The following is a 15291-nucleotide window of genomic DNA, read 5'->3' as shown; positions in this document are numbered from 1 at the left end:
CCCTTATAAAAAGATAATACCACAAGTGAGAAAACTCAGAGACAAGGCTCTCAAACGAGGGAGTTGTTGGGGACACCGGGCATGGCCACTAGGTAACTCAAGGGGATGGAAGACCACGAGTGTCGATGAAGCCCCCTTGCTCTAGGCCCAGATGCCCCCCCCTTCCCTTTTCTGCCTGGAGACACTCACAGCGATCACGCTCAGAAGTTTGCAACAGTGTATTGCAGACGCAGACTGGCTGGAGCAAGATTAGGTCAAGCAGGACAGGAATGTTAGATAATGCTGAACAAACAACTCCATATATGGGGGAATAGATGATAAGAGGAAAAAGGGGAACTGGCTGGTATACCGGATTGGCTATATGGATACTCAGGGCAGCTTGCTATTGGATAAGTATGCTAAAGAATGAATGTATAAAATATGTGTAACTGCTTGCACTGGTGTGCAGGATTTGAGATTGTTGTCTCCCTGTACCGCTTGAAGCTTCAAATAAACTTTTCTACTTCTCCACCCCGTTGTGATTATTGGACGATGCACACCGGGCAACGAACGAATCCAGCTGTTGCTTGCCTCGGGCATTTTGTGCCAGCAACATATGCATCAGATGGCTCACCTTCTAACCTAGGACTAGACTCTACAGCTGGGAGAAACTGACAAAAAGGCAGGATGTTGCTTGTGGATGAGCTCACAGTAAAATGTTATGCCATTCTTCCAGTCATTGCCAGCTCACATCGCTTTAAAGGCTTCATTGCAGAGGTGTCGGTTAAGGAGTTGAAAGCAGTGGCTTTACAGGTTTCAAGAGGGAGTTTTCCCATACAAAAAGGCAACATGGCAGAAAGGTTTTTGAGGGAGAAGCCATGGGTACTTCTGCACACAGAATTCTTATTGATGTCAGTAAGCATCATGCTTTCAGAACAACCACAGGGCCAAGCACTAGATGTCTCTCAAAATGGTATTGAAGTACTTTTTGTAGCATAGTGCAGTTAAACTAACCATGAACTTAACTGCCTATAAAACACACTGTTCCAGTGCTGTCTGGTGGAGCAGCTGAGAGCTCAGCAATAACATGGTCTTATTAATTATAAGCACCATTAAGAGATGTCCAGAGGCAGGAGAGTGTTAGTCTGAAAATCCAAAATCTCACCTTTTTTATATTTTATGTATGGTTTCATAGGAAGGTGATAACCCCCTTACACACATAACTAGAGCTGGTCAAAAAATTTCCAGCAGAACACTTTTCTTTCAGAAAATGCTATTTCCTCCTAATCAAAACATTTTTTTTGAGAACATGTTGATTTTGATAACATTTTGTTTTGGAAAAAAAATTAGAACATTTTCATTTTGAAATGATCTTGTTTTTTTATTTTAATTTAAATGATAAATTATAATATACAATCAGAAAAAAAAAGTAAAAATCCAAACCAAACATTTAGATACTGTCAAAACAAAATGAGTCCATAGACTCATTTAGCAACACATTTCAACATCAGTCATTTCTGGTTCAGAACAAAAACAAATTTCAGAATGTCAGGATTTCCCATGGAATGGAAATTCTGAGTTTTGACCACCTCTACAGGAAACCTAGAGAGTAGCACAGGAGGCCCCTAGAAAGATACCCAAAAAGACAATGGATTTCACTTGATTCCCTTTTGTTGTTGCTGTTGACACCATTACTGTTTGATGATCTTCATAACAAACAGTAGCCTGAAATGCCAGAGATATGTCAGTCACTGAAATCAGGTGAGCAATGGAGGATATCTTCCAAGGAATGTAACAATATAACAAGCAAGATAAGATGACAGCAAAAAAATAAAAAAGTGCATCAAAAGCAGGAAGTCTGCCTGTAAAGAGGCACGACTCACCAACATAGTGCCCCCTGCTGGCAGTCCTGGGAATTAGCTCAGGGGCTCCCCGTATGTCCTTCTCCGGTGGTGCCTAACCCATCATCTCATCTGTCTCTACCTCCAGGACCCACGTCGCTCCCTGAACCGCATCGTCCTCTTCTGGACACAGCCGTCCGGCAGTGTCCCAGTCGGTCCTTTCCCACCTTCCGGGGGACCAACAGTCCTTAGTCCAACCATTTGCCTCAGTGGCAAACTGCGATCCATTTACCAGCCACTCACCTCAGTGACAAGTGGAGGCAAAGGAGGGGGGCCCCTCCTCCAACTCTGCCTGGGTCACTTCCCCGCAGCCCTAGCACCTTCTCCACCCTTGCATCAGGCCCTCAGTCTGGCAACCAATTGTCAGCTGGAGCTTTCTCCTACTCTGCAGGTCCTGTCCTGTCCTGTCCTGTCCTGTCCTGTCCTGTCCTGTCCATGGTGCTCCAGCCTTCTAAGCAGCCAGTCCTCATGTCCACCCACCCATCAGGGAGTGACTGCATCCTCCTCTGCTCAGCAGCCCCTTCTTATATGGGCCAGCCTGACCCTGACTGGCTATTCCAATAAAGCTTCTCCTGATTGGCTGGCACTATAGCCTTTTCCTCATTGACTGTCTCCCACGTAGCCTCCCCAGGGTAGCTTTAACCCCTTACCTACAATGAGGGGCACCCGCCGCATCATACTGCTAAACAATCAGCAGGGTCCCTGAACAATCAAGATGCTAATGGAGCACTCAATTAAGATAAGGGTGTAGCTGAGAAGCTAAATTAATTCTTTGCGTTGGTCTTCACTGCAGAGGATGTGAGGGAGATTCCTGGAGCCATTCTTTTAGGTTACAAATCTGAGGAACTGTCCCAGATTGAGATGTCAGTAAAGGAGGTTTGGAAACAAATTGATAAGTTAAACACAAATAAGTCACCAAAATAAGATTGTATTCACCCAAGAGTTCTGAAGGAACTGAAATATGAAATTGCAGAACTACTAACTGTGGTTTCAGAGTAGCAGCCGTGTTAGTCTGTATTCGCAAAAAGAAAAGGAGTACTTGTGGCACCTTAGAGACTAACAAATTTATTTGAGCATAAGCTTTCGTGAGCTACAGCTCACTTCATCGGTGAAGTGAGCTATAGCTCACGAAAGTTTATGCTCAAATAAATTTGTTAGTCTCTAAGGTACCACAAGTACTCTTTTTCTTTTAACTGTGGTATGTAACCTACCATTTAAACCAGCTTTTGTACTGGATGACTGGAGGATAGCTAATTTAACACCGATTTTTTAAAAAAAGATCCAAAGGCGATCCTGGCAATTACAGGCCAGTAAATCTAACTTCAATACCAGGCAAATTGGTTGAACCTATAGCAAAGAACAGAATTATCAAACACATAGATGAACACAATTTGTTGGGGAAGAGTTGACATGGCTTTTGTAAAGGGAAATCATGATTCCCCAATCTATTGGAATTCTTTGAGGGTGCAAAGAACATGTGGACATGGGTGATCCAGTTGATAAAGTGCACTTGCACTTTCAGAAAGCCTTTGACAAGGTCCCACGCCAATGGATCTTAAGCAAAATAAGTGCTTATGGGATAAGATCCTCTCATGCATCAGTAACTGCTTAAAAGATAGGAAACAAAGGATAGGAATAAATGGTCAGTTTTCCCAATGGAGACAGGTAAATAGCAGGGTCACCCAGGTTTCTGTACTGGGAAAAGCACTGTTCAACATATTTATAAATGATCTAGAAAAAGAGGTAAACAGCGAGGTGGCCAAGTTTACAGACAATACAAAAATACTCAAGTTATTTAAGTTTAAAGCAAAATGCGAAGAATTACAAAGGGCCTCACAAAACTGTGCGACTGGGAAACAAAATGGCCTATGAAATTCAGTTTTGATAAATGCAAAATAATGCACATTGGGAAACATAATCCCTACTATATATACAAAATCATAGAATCATAGAATCATAGAATATCAGGGTTGGAAGGGACCCCAGAAGGTCATCTAGTCCAACCCCCTGCTCAAAGCAGGACCAAGTCCCAGTTAAATCATCCCAGCCAGGGCTTTGTCAAGCCTGACCTTAAAAACCTCTAAGGAAGGAGATTCTACCACCTCCCTAGGTAACGCATTCCAGTGTTTCATCACCCTCTTAGTGAAAAAGTTTTTCCTAATATCCAATCTAAACCTCCCCCATTGCAACTTGAGACCATTACTCCTCGTTCTGTCATCTGCTACCATTGAGAACAGTCTAGAGCCATCCTCTTTGAAACCCCCTTTCAGGTAGTTGAAAGCAGCTATCAAATCCCCCCTCATTCTTCTCTTCTGCAGACTAAACAATCCCAGCTCCCTCAGCCTCTCCTCATAAGTCATGTGCTCTAGACCCCTAATCATTTTTGTTGCCCTTCGTTGTACTCTTTCCAATTTATCCACATCCTTCCTGTAGTGTGGGGCCCAAAACTGGACACAGTACTCCAGATGAGGCCTCACCAGTGTCGAATAGAGGGGAACGATCACGTCCCTCGATCTGCTCGCTATGCCCCTACTTATACATCCCAAAATGCCATTGGCCTTCTTGGCAACAAGGGCACACTGCTGACTCATATCCAGCTTCTCGTCCACTGTCACCCCTAGGTCCTTTTCCGCAGAACTGCTGCCGAGCCATTCGGTCCCTAGTCTGTAGCGGTGCATTGGATTCTTCCATCCTAAGTGCAGGACCCTGCACTTATCCTTATTGAACCTCATTAGATTTCTTTTGGCCCAATCCTCCAATTTGTCTAGGTCCTTCTGTATCCTATCCCTCCCCTCCAGCGTATCTACCACTCCTCCCAGTTTAGTATCATCCGCAAATTTGCTGAGAGTGCAATCCACACCATCCTCCAGATCATTTATGAAGATATTGAACAAAACGGGCCCCAGGACCGACCCCTGGGGCACTCCACTTGACACCGGCTGCCAACTAGACATGGAGCCATTGATCACTACCCGTTGAGCCCGACAATCTAGCCAGCTTTCTACCCACCTTATAGTGCATTCATCCAGCCCATACTTCCTTAACTTGCTGACAAGAATGCTGTGGGAGACCGTGTCAAAAGCTTTGCTAAAGTCAAGAAACAATACATCCACTGCTTTCCCTTCATCCACAGAACCAGTAATCTCATCCAGCCCATACTTCCTTAACTTGCTGACAAGAATGCTGTGGGAGACCGTGTCAAAAGCTTTGCTAAAGTCAAGAAACAATACATCCACTGCTTTCCCTTCATCCACAGAACCAGTAATCTCATCATAAAAGGCGATTAGATTAGTCAGGCATGACCTTCCCTTGGTGAATCCATGCTGACTGTTCCTGATCACTTTCCTCTCCTCTAAGTGCTTCAGGATTGATTCTTTGAGGACCTGCTCCATGATTTTTCCAGGGACTGAGGTGAGGCTGACCGGCCTGTAGTTCCCAGGATCCTCCTTCTTCCCTTTTTTAAAGATGGGCACTACATTAGCCTTTTTCCAGTCATCCGGGACTTCCCCCGTTCGCCACGAGTTTTCAAAGATAATGGCCAAGGGCTCTGCAATCACAGCCGCCAATTCCTTCAGCACTCTCGGATGCAATTCGTCCGGCCCCATGGACTTGTGCACGTCCAGCTTTTCTAAATAGTCCCTAACCACCTCTATCTCTACAGAGGGCTGGCCATCTCTTCCCCATTTTGTGTTGCCCAGCACAGCAGTCTGGGAGCTGACCTTGTTAGTGAAAACAGAGGCAAAAAAAGCATTGAGTACATTAGCTTTTTCCACATCCTCTGTCACTAGCTTGCCTCCCTCATTCAGTAAGGGGCCCACACTTTCCTTGGCTTTCTTCTTGTTGCCAACATACCTGAAGAAACCCTTCTTGTTACTCTTGACATCTCTTGCTAGCTGCAGCTCCAGGTGCGATTTGGCCCTCCTGATATCTTTCCTACATGCCCGAGCAATATTTTTATACTCTTCCCTGGTCATATGTCCAACCTTCCACTTCTTGTAAGCTTCTTTTTTATGTTTAAGATCCGCTAGGATTTCACCATTAAGCCAAGCTGGTCGCCTGCCATATTTACTATTCTTTCGACTCATCGGGATGGTTTGTCCCTGTAACCTCAACAGGGATTCCTTGAAATACAGCCAGCTCTCCTGGACTCCCTTCCCTTTCATGTTAGTCCCCCAGGGGATCCTGGCCATCTGTTCCCTGAGGGAGTCAAAGTCTGCTTTCCTGAAGTCCAGGGTCCGTATCCTGCTGCTTACCTTTCTTCCCTGCGTCAGGATCCTGAACTCAACCAACTCATGGTCACTGCCTCCCAGATTCCCATCCACTTTTGCTTCCCCCACTAATTCTACCCGGTTTGTGAGCAGCAGGTCAAGAAAAGCGCTCCCCCTAGTTGGCTCCCCTAGCACTTGCACCAGGAAATTGTCCCCTACGCTTTCCAAAAACTTCCTGGATTGTCTATGCACCGCTGTATTGCTCTCCCAGCAGATATCAGGAAAATTAAAGTCACCCATGAGAATCAGGGCATGCGATCTAGTAGCTTCCGTGAGTTGCCGGAAGAAAGCCTCATCCACCTCATCCCCCTGGTCCGGTGGTCTATAGCAGACTCCCACCATGACATCACTCTTGTTGCACACACTTCTAAACTTAATCCAGAGACACTCAGGTTTTTCCACAGTTTCGTACCGGAGCTCTGAGCAGTCATACTGCTCCCTTACATACAGTGCTACTCCCCCACCTTTTCTGCCCTGCCTGTCCTTCCTGAACAGTTTATAACCATCCATGACTGTACTCCAGTCATGTGAGTTATCCCACCAAGTCTCTGTTATTCCAATCACGTCATAATTCCTTGACATCACCAGGACCTCCAGTTCTCCCTGCTTGTTTCCAAGGCTTTGTGCATTTGTATATAAGCACTTGAGATAACCTGTTGATCGCCCCTCATTCCCAGTATGAGGCAGGAGCCCTCCCCTCACAGACATTCCTGCCTGTGCTTGCTCCCGGTATCCCGCTTTCCCACTTACCTCAGGGCTTTGGTCTCCTTCCCCCGGTGAACCTAGTTTAAAGCCCTCCTCACTAGGTTAGCCAGCCTGCTGGCAAAGATGTTCTTCCCTCTCTTCGTAAGATGGAGCCCGTCTCTGCCCAGCACTCCTCCTTCATGGAACACCATCCCATGGTCAAAGAATCCAAAGCCTTCTCTCCGACACCACCTGCGTAGCCATTCGTTGACCTCCACGATTCGACGGTCCCTACCCAGGCCTTTTCCTTCCACGGGGAGGATGGACGAGAACACCACTTGCGCCTCCAACTCCTTTATCCTTCTTCCCAGAGCCACGTAGTCCGCAGTGATCCGCTCAAGGTAATGATAGGGTTTAAATTAGCTACTACCACTTAAGAAAAAGATCTGCGTGCCATTGTGGATAGTTCTCTGAAAACATCTGCTCAATGTGCAGCAGCCATCAAAAAAGCTAAAAGAATTTTAGGAAGCATTAGGAAAGGGACAGAAAATAAGATCGTAAATATCATAATGCTGCTATATAAATACATGGTATGTCCACACCTAGAATATTCCATCCAGTTCTCATTGCTCCATCTCAAATAAGGTATATTAGAATTGGAAAAGATACAAAAAATGGCAACAAAATTGATCCAGGGTAGGGAACAGCTTTCATATGACGAGAGATTAAAAAATCAGGGATTGCTCATCTTGGAAAAGAGATGACTAAGGGAGGATATCAGAGAGATCTATAAAATCATGAATGGTGTGGAAAAAGTGAATAAGGAAGTGTTATTTACCTATTCAAAAGAACCAGGGGTCACCTGATGAAATTAATAGGCAGCAGGTTTAAAACAAACAAAAGAAAGTACTTCTTCATTCAACACATAGTAAACCTGTAGAACTTGTTGCCAGGGGATGTTGTGATGACCAAAAATAGAACTGGGTTCAGAAAAGAATTAGCTAAGTTCATGGAGGATAGGTCCATCAATGTTAGCTGTTAGCTAAGATGGCTAAGACTCTGACTGCCAGATGCTGGACATAGACAACAGGAAATGGACCAATTGATAACTGCCCTCTTCTGTTCATACACTCTGAAGCATTTGGCATTGGCTACTGTTGGAAGACAGGATACTGAGCTACATGGACCATTGGTCTGACTCAGTATGGCCATTCTTATGTTTCTTATATTTCTTATGTTGCTGTATCTTTACAACAACTGCATGTGGGCGTCACAGGGAGACACCACTTTATAATTTTGCTTTGCTGGAAAATAAAAAATGAAGATCGATGGGGAATAAAAGGCTGGCAGCTGATGGTAGCTGATTGGAGTGGCATTGAGGATTTTGATACCGAAATAATATACAGCCAAGCAGGGAGCTGAGGCCGTGATGCGCAGCCAAATTGCCTGCTTTGTGGCTCATTATAAAAATCAAATTGGAGGGTTCTAAGTACATGAAAGTGACATTATTATTATTATTATTATTATTATTATAAAAAATTGTAATGGAGTTGCATGACCAAGATCTGATCCCAGTGCTACCAGAGAAGAGCAAATAAGTGTTCAGTTGGTCATTTAAAATTAAGGTCCAGTACAAAGTTGGATGGTTTTAAGTCGTGAAAAATGATGGCCCATTAAGAATACTTTTAACAGGGTACCTATTGCAAAATCTACCACAGTGAGTGGTGCTAATTAGCATCACTGATGGCAGTGTGAACAGAGGTCAAGGGCTGATTTGGCACGGAAATTTTATAGCTCCTTCTTAAAAGGCTCAGGCACCTGTAGTATGCATAAGTGAAATGCTGATGACATTATGCTATGATAGTAAAGCACAGTATTATCATCTAACACAATAAGGAGCAAAATGCCGCCAAGTTTCAGAAATAATGAAATTCACTAAGAGTCAGATTCCAATTCCCTTACTGTCACTAAGACTATGTCTACACTTGGAGCTGAGGGTATGATTCGCAGCTCATATAGACATGTTCATGCTAACTCTCATGAAGCTAGTGTGCTAAAAATAGTAGCGGTGAGCGGTGGCATGGGTTAGGCATGCCGAGAACATACCCGCAGGGTCCTGGCAGGTGTGTAATCTCTGCTTCTGCTCCCACTGTCTGTGCTATATTTAGCTCTTGATAAGAGCTAGCTTGAGTATGTCTACAAGAAGTGGGAATCACATCCCTCGCTCCAAGTGTAGATGGAGCCTACATAGCACCTTATTCCACAAGTACTCCTGCTGAAATCAGTTGGGCTACTTTTGCTGTAAGATACCACTGAAGGCGAATAACAGTATGAGAATGTCACGCATAAGGAGAGCTGTGCAAATAGCTGATTTTTTGGTTCACTGGCAAGTCTGAGAAATGGTTGCGGGGAGGGGAATTGTTCAGGGTCAAACTGAAAATGAAAATGCTAGGATTTGGGGGTGAATAGAAAAGTAAATGTATGTAGATATATAGATATATATAAAAATAAATACGCACACACACACACACATAGAGGGTTGCATTAAATTGGTTTTCGTACCTAAAATAATATGCTTTGTTTCAATTTAAAACATTTTTGAATTTTGGGGGTTTTTTGGTTGCAATTTTATAGAAATAAAATTGAAGGAAATTTTGAATAAAATGTAGAAACATTTCATTTAAAAATGTAGAATCAAAATGTTTCACTTTTTTCAGATTTTTTTTATGCAAACAATTAGGCAAAACCAGCACAAACACTATGCATTTTACAGTAACTTTTGCACACTTTAAACTACCTAGTAGCCTCAGCAAAAGACCTCAGCTATAAATCTGCTTCTAATCATTGGCATTACCAGCATAATTAAATCTTCAAGCACTGATATGAACAGGGTCTTCATATAGTGCATATCTTCCTGAATTGTAATCAGTGATGGCATTTAAACAAAGTACACCACTCAAGCGACTTCAGGCGGCAGGGAAAAGATAAAATTAGATGACCATCCATCAGAAGTAGACTATATTTCTTCAGAAATCCAAGCAACAGTAAGTATAAAAAATGATCTACAAACTGCACAATTAATAGACCTACTGAGCAATAGAGAGAAAGATTTTAGGCCCAAATCCCAGACCTGTGCCTGGCGTGAGTTGCCAGAGTAGTGTTAAAATTGTGTGCAGAAGGCTCACACAAGAAACCATGCTGATGATGGGTACTGCTTGATAACAATCCAAAGCAGTGCACCCTGACACACTTTCATTTTCATCATCTGAGTCAGATGCCACCAACATAGGGTGCCCAGATATCCGGTTTTCAACCAGAACATCCAGTCGAAAAAGGATCGTGGCAACTCCAATCAGCACCGCTGACCGGGCCGTTGACTGGTGGCATTGGTGGCACCGTGTAGCGGGGTTGGCAGGCTCCCTGTTAGCCTCCATGCTCTGCAGCTCCCAGGAAGCAGCTGGCATGTTCCCACTCCAGCTCCTATGCACAGGGTCAGCCAGGAGGTTCTGAACACTGCTTCTACCCCGAGCACTGACCTTGCAGCTCCCATTGGCTGGGAACCACAACCAAAGGGAGCTGCGGGGGTGACACCTGCGGACGGGGCAGCGTGCAGAGCCATCTGTTCACACCTCCGTGTAGAAGCCAGAGGGGGAACATACTGCTGCTTCCAGGAGCTGCTTGAGGTAAGCAGTGCCTGGAGCCTACACCCCTGAGCCCACCCCCACTTCCCAATCCCCTGCCCCAGGTACGATCCCCTTCCTACCTTCCGAACCTCTCGATCCCAGCCTGGAGCACCCTCCTGCACCCCAAACCCTTCATCCCCAGCCCCACCACAGAGCCCACACCCCCAGCTGTAGCCCTCCCACTTCCCCCCATGCACCAACCCCCTGCCCCAGCCCTGATCCCCCTCCTGCCCTCCGAACCCCTCAGCTGCACCCCCCAGCCCAGAGCCCCCTCCTTCATCCTAAATCCCTCATCCCTGACCCCACCCCAGAGCCACACCCGGAGTCCTCACCCCCTCTCGCATCCCAATCCACTGCCTCAGCTTGGAGCCCCCTCCCACTTCTGAAATCCTAATTTCTGTCTCCCGCCTTGGAGCCCTCACCCACTCCCACACCCCAGCCCCCTTACGCCAACCTGGTGAAAATAAGCAAGTGAGTGAGAGTGGGGAGAGTGAGTGACAGAGGGAGGGGGGATGGAGTGAGCAGTGACGGGGCCTCAGATAAGGGGTGGGACATGGGCGGGATCTCAGCGGAGGGGCTGGAGTGGAGCAAGCATGTTTAGATTTGTGCAAGTAGAAAGTTGGCACCCTACACCAACAGAAGGTTGGGTTTTCTTTTTTGGTGGTTCGGGTTCTGTAGTTTCTCCATTGTAGCGTTGCTCTTTTAAGACTTCTAACAGCATGGTCCACACCTCATCCCTCTCAGATTTTGGATGGCACTTCAGATTTGTAAACCTTGGGTCGAATGCTGTAGCTATAATTGAGAAATCTTATATTGGTACCATCTTTGCATTTTGTCAAAACTGCAGTGGAAGTGTTCTTAAAATGAACAACATGTGCTGTGTCACCGTCTGAGACTGCTATAACAGGAGATATATGGCAGACTGCAGGTAAAACACAGAGCAGGGGACATACAATTGTGCCCCAAGGAGTTCAGTCACAAATTTAATTAACACATTATTTTTTTAACAAGCGTCATCAGCATGGAAGCATGTCCTCTGGAATGGTGGCCAAAGCATGATGGGGCATATGAATGTTTAGCATATCTGGCACGTAAATCCCTTGCAATGCCAGCTACAAAAATGCCATGTAAATGCCGGTTCTCACTTTCTAGAATCTGTTCTGCAGACACTTACAGAGCCCTGTACCACCACAGAGACTAAGGACAGGAAGATCTGTTTCAGAGTAGAAACCGTGTTAGTCTGTATCTGCAAAAAGAAAAGGAGGACTTGTGGCACCTTACAGACTAACAAATTTATTTGAGCATCAGCTTTTGTGAGCTACAGCTCACTTCAGTGGATGCATTCAGTGGAAAATACAGTGGGGAGATTTTTTTGTACACAGAGAACATGAATCAATGGGTATTACCATACACACTGTAAGGAGAGTGATCACTTAAGATGAGCTATTACCAGCAGGTAGGGAGGGTGGGGGGAAGGAAGAAAACTTATTGTGGTGATAATCAAGGTGGACCATTTCCAGCAGTTGGCAAGAATGTGTGAGGAACAGTTAGGGTGTGGGGGGGGAATAAACATGGGGAAATAGTTTTACTTTGTGTAATGACACATCCACTTCCAGTCTTTGTTCAAGCATAAGTTAATTGTATCCAGTTTGCAAATTAATTCCAATTCAGCAGTCTCTCATTGGACTCTGTTTTTGAAGTTTTTTTGTTGAAGAATTGCCACTTTTAGTTCTGTAATCGAGTGACCAGAGCGATTGAAGTATTCTCCAACTGGTTTTTGAATGTTATAATTCTTGACATCTGATTTGTGTCCATTTATTATTTTATGTTGAGACTGTCCAGTTTGGCCTATGTACATGGCAGAGGGGCATTGCTGGCACATGATGGCATATATCACATTGGTAGATGTGCATGTGATATTGTGGCTGATGTGATTAGACCCTGTGATGGTGTCCCCTGAATAGATCTGTGAATATCTGTGAAGAAGCAGAGCCCCTGGCCCACCCAAGTCCTATCCACCCTGTACCCTATGTGCCATTGCAGAGGGGCTGGCACGGAGCAAGGCTTTGAGGATACACAGCAAAGTTCCCCACATCCAGCTACCATTTGTGCAGCAGAATCACATCAGTTCCGTAGCATGAGGACTCCCTCCAGCTGCAGAAGTGGGGGTTGGATTTATTTGTGCTTTAAAACATAGACATAGTTATTGAGACATTTGCCAGCAGATATCAGTTACCGTAGTTTGGTGTATACTTAGTGCCACATGGACAGCCCAGGAAATTAAACTTCTTTGTCTATCCCTAGAGCAAGTATAAGGAGAGGGGCAGTGCAGGCCGTGATGCTGGCAGACCAATCATGGTCTTGCAGACCATGCCTCAGTGGAACCCTGACAAATGCATAGCTGGGATCTGTCTGGCTCACTTGTATGTTGGCATTGTTAAAATGAGTATTAGAATAAGAATGTGTTCTGTGTTTAAACTTTATTGAAAGCTTGTGTGTTGCTGCATGCTTTATTTCACTTATTACATCTGTATCCCATATTGTAAGGTAATATTTGAGTGGTTAAATTGTAAGCCTTTGTGACTATGTAAATTACCAGACAGGAGGGAGACATTAACTGGTGTGAAGTTCTGATCAGCAACAGGAAAGGCCTGTTGACACCAGATGAACTATTGTGGAACATTAAAGAGGACAAAAGACTTTGTTGTTCTGCTGTCCCCCGCATCCATGAAGATGAGTCATGCCAGTGGATTCCTCCCATCAGCTGCGTTTGCAGCTCAAAACACATGGCAAGAGGAGGATACAAACCCAAGCAGAAGGAACTGATTATCTCTATGCTGCTTGGATTCTGGAGGACAAAGTTTACTAGGCATAAGCAAGAGATCTCCAGGCTTAGCTTGGGTTATCCCTAAAGGACAGTTAGAGCTTGCTTATTATAGTAGCTACTATTACTTATTGAGTCTTAAGACTATAACTCATTTGTGCATATATGTTTACCAGATTTCACCTTATAAATAACTTGCTTGCTTTTCCTGCATAATAAATCTTTATATGGCTGATTATACGACTGGCTACAAAAGTTGTCTTTGGTGTAAGATCTAAGGTGCAATTCACAGAATTATAGAATCATAGAATATTAAGGTTGGAAGAGACTCAGGAGGTCATCTAGTCCAACCTCTTGCTCAAAGCAGGACCAACACCAACTAAATCATCCCAGCCAGGACTTTGTCAAGCCGGGCCTTAAAAACCTCTAAGGATGGAGATTCCACCACCTCCCTCCGAAACCCATTCCAGTGCTTCACCACCTTCCTAGTGAAATAGTGTTTCCTAATATCCAACCTAGACCTCCTGCACTGGAACTTGAGACCATTGTTCCTTGTTCTATCATCTGCCACTACTGAAAACAGACGAGTTCCATCCTCTTTGGAACCCCGCTTCAGGTAGTTGAAGGTGGCTATCAAATCCCCACTCACTCTTCTCTTCTGCAGACTAAACAAGCCCAGTTCCTTCAGCCTCTCCTCATAAGTCATGTGCCCCAGCCCCATGATCATTTTTGTTGTCCTCTGCTGGACTCTCTCCAATTTGTCCACATCTTTTCTGTAGTGGTGGGCCCAAAACTGGACACAATACCCCAGATGTGGCCTCACCAGTGCCAAATAGAGGGGAATAAGCACTCCTTGATCTGCTGCCAGTGGTCCTGCTAATGCAGCCCAAAATGCCGTTAGCCTTCTTGGCAACAATGGCCAGATGTAAGTGATTGGTTCTCTGGGCCTGGAAGTAACCTGAATACTGCTGTGATTCTTGGTGTAAGAGACCATCTATCACAAAGGTATGCTCACTTGGGTCACAGGATAGTCCCCTTGGGTACCCCAATCTGCCTATCTGTGATTCCATGTTAAGGCTGCTATATTGCGTGAGGCGTTTACACATGGTAACTGGTTGGTGAAATCTCAATATAGAACCCACCACCAATTTGGGGTTTGTGCCTTGCTTCCTAATAATTTGCTCTAAGGTTGGTACTCATGCTCTTGAGTCACTGCAGACAGCTTCACGCAGCCTTTTCCATGCTGCCCTGCCCAAGTGTCCAATTCTGATCCCAAGAGACCACCTTCAGGTATCCAGGTACTAACAAGGATACTAACTAGTGTCAGTGGTGGTAGGCGGCTGTATAACTAGTCCTACTAACAGCTAAGGAGTAAGCACACCTCTGTTTCAGAGAAATGGTTAACAATCTACACCAGATCTAAGAAAAAACAGTCACACTAATACTTATTATTGCAAACACACCAAAAGCATGTTATGAAAAGCAGAAATTGCAGAGCACACAGGGAAACACCTACTACAGAGCACCACTGAAAAACAGAGCATAAAAAAGGGACTGAGTGCTCAATACCAGAATAGCTTCTGATCGGATGCTAGCTCTTTACTAGTCCTTGGAAAAGCTCTGTATTTCCTTTATTATGGAAAATGCAGAACAAAATATAAAAACAGGCTATCTAGGGCTATTGTCCCTAAAGAAAAATCCAGAACAAATTATTTTCAATAGTTTTTGGGGTTTTTTTGCATAACTCCTCTCAGAAGAGCATTAACTCTTTCCCTTTGTTCTCTTTGGACTGAGCCTCTCTAACTGGCTTATTCTTATTAGCTCGCTCTATTGCCTATGGCCTTCCTTCTGAGGGGTGGGTGCTGGAGGGTTAGTTAATGCTCTTCCAAACTGCTTCCACTCCATGCAAATTTCCAAGTGGAAATATGCTCAATTTGGAAGGCAGCATGCCA

This window comes from Dermochelys coriacea, chromosome 2 (genome assembly GCF_009764565.3).
Source record: "Dermochelys coriacea isolate rDerCor1 chromosome 2, rDerCor1.pri.v4, whole genome shotgun sequence".
Lineage (NCBI taxonomy): Eukaryota > Metazoa > Chordata > Testudines > Dermochelyidae > Dermochelys > Dermochelys coriacea.
The sequence above is the reverse complement of the archived record's forward strand: the minus strand, read 5'-3'. Positions refer to the sequence as shown.